Source organism: Bombina bombina, chromosome 9, assembly GCF_027579735.1.
Source record: "Bombina bombina isolate aBomBom1 chromosome 9, aBomBom1.pri, whole genome shotgun sequence".
NCBI classification, from domain to species: Eukaryota; Metazoa; Chordata; class Amphibia; order Anura; family Bombinatoridae; genus Bombina; species Bombina bombina.
In genome coordinates, this window is record NC_069507.1 from 18,188,087 (window position 1) to 18,193,086 (window position 5,000).

General features: G+C 38.8%; 1 protein-coding gene across 1 annotated transcript in view; it reads left to right on the forward strand.

Moving 5' to 3' along the window:
* Nucleotides 1–5,000, forward strand: part of SPOCK2 (SPARC (osteonectin), cwcv and kazal like domains proteoglycan 2) — a 236,909-nt gene that overhangs the window by 225,705 nt on the left and 6,204 nt on the right. The gene's annotated exons all lie outside the window — the stretch shown is intronic.

Below are 5,000 nucleotides of genomic sequence, written 5' to 3' on the forward strand. Positions count from 1 at the left end.
GTATGCATGACCTCTGCATGCATGACCCCTGTATGCATGACCTCTGCATGCATGACCTCTGCATGCATGACCTCTGCATGCATGACCTCTGCATGCATGACCCCTGCATGCATGACCCCTGCATGCATGACCTCTGCATACATGACCTCTGCATGCATGACCCCTGCATGCATGACCCCTGCATGCATGACCTCTGCATACATGACCTCTGCATGCATGACAGTGAAGTACGCATACTGTGGTTAAACTTTTGCCAACCAGTTGATTTAAGATCATTTACCATTCTGCATTTGCCACCCTAGGTACTGACATAATTTTACTAAGCAAATTTTATACATCACTTTGTTTTATGATATCCATTTTTGCAGAATCTTTGCCTATTTGTAGTTACAATTTCTATTATAGTAAAATCAAAAGTTACCCACATCTCAATTAGCAACATAATGACTCGATAAAACAGAACAATATCACTTTGTATATGTTCCGTACATTAAAAAAGCACAGAGATTATTTGTTTTTACATAGAATCTTCTTTAGAAATCTAAAAACAATCGGCCAGATTACGAGTTTTGCGGTAAGAGGGGTGCGTTGCTAACTTGCACGTTATTGTCACCGCTCACTTTCCTATAACGATGGTATTACAGGTTTTCAGAAACCTGGCGTTATTAGGCAAGAAGTGAGCGTAGAGCAAAATTGAGCTCCATACCGCACTCCAATACCAGCGCTGCTTAAGTCAGCAGTGAGCTGGTTGTACGTGCTCATGCACGATTTCCCCATAGACCTCAATGGGGAGAGCCGGCTGAGAAAAAGTCTAACACCTGCAATAAAGCAGCGTACAGCTCCTTAACGCAGCCCCATTGATTCCTATGAGGAAACAAAATTTATGTTTACACCTAACACCCTAACATGAACCTCGAGTCTAAACACCCCTAATCTTACACTTATTAACCCCTAATCTGCCGCCCCCGACATCGCTGACACCTACATTATACTTATTAACCCCTAATCTGCCGCTCCAGACATCGCCGCCACTATAATAAACATATTAACTGCAGCACTCCCGCATCGCAAACACTAGTTAAATATTATTAACCCCTAATCTGCCGCCCCTAACATCGCCACCACCTACCTACATTTATTAACCCCTAATCTGCCGCCCCCAACATCGCCGCCACTATACTAAATTTATTAACCCCTAAACCCAAGTCTAACCCTAACACCCACTAACTTAAATATAATTAAAATAAATCTAAATAAAACTTACTATTAATAACTAAATAATTCCTATTTAAAACTAAATACTTACCTGTAAAATAAACCCTAAGCTAGCTACAATATAACTAATAGTTACATTGTATCTAGCTTAGGGTTTATTTTTATTTTACAGGCAAGTTTGTATTTATTTTAACTAGGTAGAATAGTTACTGAATAGTTATTAACTATTTAATAACTACCTAGCTAAAATAAATACAAATTTACCTGTAAAATAAAACCTAACCTTTCTTACACTAACACCTAACCTAACCCTACAATTAAATAAAGTCCCTAAATTAAATACAATTAACTAAATTCAATACAATTAGCTAAATTACAAAAAAACAAACACTAAATTACAGAAAATAAAAAACAAATTACAAGATCTTTAAACTAATTACACCTAATCTAATAGCCCACCCAAAATAAAAAAAACCCTAGCCTAAACTAAACTACCAATAGCCCTTAAAAGGGCCATTTGCGGGGCATTGCCCCAAAGAAATCAGCTCATTTACCTGTCAAAAAAAATACAAACAATCACCCCAACAGTAAAACCCACCACCCACACAACCAACCCCCCAAATAAAATCCTAACTAAAAAAAAACTAATCTCCACATTGCCCTGAAAAGGGGATTTGGATGGGCATTGCCCTTAAAAGGGCATTTAGCTCTATTGCAGCCCAAACCCCTAATCTAAAAATAAAACCCACCCAATACACCCTTAAAAAATCCTAACACTAACCCCCGAAGATCCACTTACAGTTTTGAAGAGCCGACATCCATCCTCTACGAAGCCGGGAGAAGTCTTCATCCAAGCGGCAAGAAGTTCTCAACGAAGCCGGCAGAAGTGGTCCTCTACTCTTCTGGGAGACTGCTAAAGCGGTTTTGAGAGGAGTTATCACTAATTATGCTATTGGAGTGCGGAAAAAGTCTGCAGCGTAAGAGGAACTATTATTTAGACAACTGATGAATGCACAGAATAAATCCCTTAAAACCCCAACAGAAAGAAATAGGGACTATTATAAGCAGATCAAATAGGCCAGAGATAATTTCTTGCTACAGAAAACCCTAAGAGCTACAAACAAATTGCAGGCAAGATTTTATAGATTTGGCAACAAAACAGGTCGCTCTCTTGCAACACTAACTAAATTGACAAGGCCACCGAATATAATACCCGCAATTAACAATAATGGAAGCATAGTTTCTGAACCGGATAAAATTCAAAAGGTATTCACTGATTATTATGCCAATTTGTATGGTCCCCATACAAATTGGCATAATAATTCTATCAGCCAAATTGGCATAATAATTCTATCAGCCAATTCGGAATTAAGGTTGAAAAAATTCTATTGGCTGATGCAATCAGCCAATAGGATTGAGCTTGCATTCTATTGGCTGATTGAAACAGCCAATAGAATGCAGGCTCAATCCTATTGGCTGATTGGATCAGCCAATAGGATTGAAGTTCAATCCTATTGGCTGATTGGATCAGCCAATAGGATTTTTTCAACCTTAATTCCGATTGGCTGAGAGAATTCTATCAGCCAATCAGAATCTAAGGGACGCGATAGATGCATAGTGGAGGTTCCAATTTTTAAGCCTTCAGTTTCCATTCTTATTGCCTGGGCAAGAGGTTCTATAGCGATATCAAACAGCAGAGGGGAGAGTGGGCAGCCCTGTCTAGTGCCTTTGTACAGGGGAAATGTTGGTGCAATTCTACCGTTTACAATAACCGCTGCTTTTGGGTCCCTATAAATATTTTGAATAGCCTTAAGGATGTTACCGGTAAAGCCAAAGTGTTCCAGTGTAGAAAAAAGGTAGCCCCATGCTACTTTGTCAAAGACTTTCTCCGCATCTAAAGCTAACATGCAGGCTTTGGTGAGCCTCAAAGGAACTTTCCTAGTGTTTTTGACCGAAGACCTACCCTGTACAAAACCTGTCTGGTCCTCATGAATAATTGATGGTAATATCAATCCTATCCTGGTTGCTAAAATTTTTGTTAGTAGTTTATAGTCTGTGTTGAGCAGTGAAATTGGGCTGTATGACGCTGGTTGTAATGGATCTCTTCCTGATTTTAAAATACTGGGCTTCCGTAAATCCTTGACTAGGATGGGTTTGTCCTGTAACAATACTGTTGTATAAGCTAGTTAGGGTTTCAGATATCTCAGGTTTCAATAGCTTGTAGAACTCTGCAGGCATACCATCTGGACCTGGAGTTTTACCAAGGGGAGTATTTTGTATAGCCTTAAGCACCTCATGTATTCCTACCGGGGCATTAAGCATGTATGTAAGTCTGGGAAGGTTTAAATTATCTAAGAAACTATTAATCTGATCTCTGCCTTGGTTATGGGGACCATACAAATTGGCATAATAATCAGTGAATACCTTTTGAATTTTATCCGGTTCAGAAACTATGCTTCCATTATTGTTAATTGCGGGTATTATATTCGGTGGCCTTGTCAATTTAGTTAGTGTTGCAAGAGAGCGACCTGTTTTGTTGCCAAATCTATAAAATCTTGCCTGCAATTTGTTTGTAGCTCTTAGGGTTTTCTGTAGCAAGAAATTATCTCTGGCCTATTTGATCTGCTTATAATAGTCCCTATTTCTTTCTGTTGGGGTTTTAAGGGATTTATTCTGTGCATTCATCAGTTGTCTAAATAATAGTTCCTCTTACGCTGCAGACTTTTTCCGCACTCCAATAGCATAATTAGTGATAACTCCTCTCAAAACCGCTTTAGCAGTCTCCCAGAAGAGTAGAGGGTTTTGAAGGTGTTGAGAGTTCAAATGGTAGTATGCATGCCATTCCCCTTTCATATAGTTAAGGAGGTTGGGATCTTTATATAGATATGTTGGGAAGAACCACCTATTTTCTTTAGGAGGGGTTTTTTTAACGTGTAAGGTCAGCTTCACTGGGGCATGGTCAGATAGTGTAACTGGATCATTTTTAATATTCGTGATTTAAGTACTTAGTGTCTTGGATACCAAGAAGTAGTCAATACGAGATAGGGTGTTTTTAGACGGGGCAATACAAGTATAATCTCTAACTTCTGGATTTCTAACCCGCCATATGTCTATCAATCCCAGTCCGTTTTTACATTTTGTTAGAGTTCTGGTGTCCTGTTTAGTGTATATCGCTGGTCTGAGTATTAATGGTGTTGATGTAGGGTTTCTATATCTATCCAATGGTACATGTGGCGCAATATTGTAATCACCTCCCACTATCAGCGGAAGGTGACCGGATTTTAATAGATGTTGTTGCATTTGGGACCAGAAAGTGTTTTTATTATTAAGTGGGCCATAGACTCCTACCAACGCTATCTGGATTTTTCCAAGCTCTATGTGCAATATTATAAACCTACCCTCCGGATCTATATCAGTGTGTAGAACTTTATATGCTAGACCCTTCCGAAATAACAGGGCTACTCCTCTAGCTCTACTCTCTGAGTATGTGGTGCTAATGACTTCCTGGACCCATCCTATTTTTAGTTTACAGTGTTCCTCTTCATTAAGATGTGTTTCTATCAGTATGGCTATATCTGTTCCCTTATTTTTTAGTAGCCTTAATATGCTTTTCCTTTTGATTGGGGATTTAATGCCACCAACATTCCAAGTGACTAAGTTTATCCTAGCGTTAGCCATTATAGATATTGCAGGGTATGGTATATATAAAACACTCTTATATAAGTACTAACTGTAAGATCAGACGTGTTGGACATGATATCTGTTGCTTGATTTGGGTGTAAAGT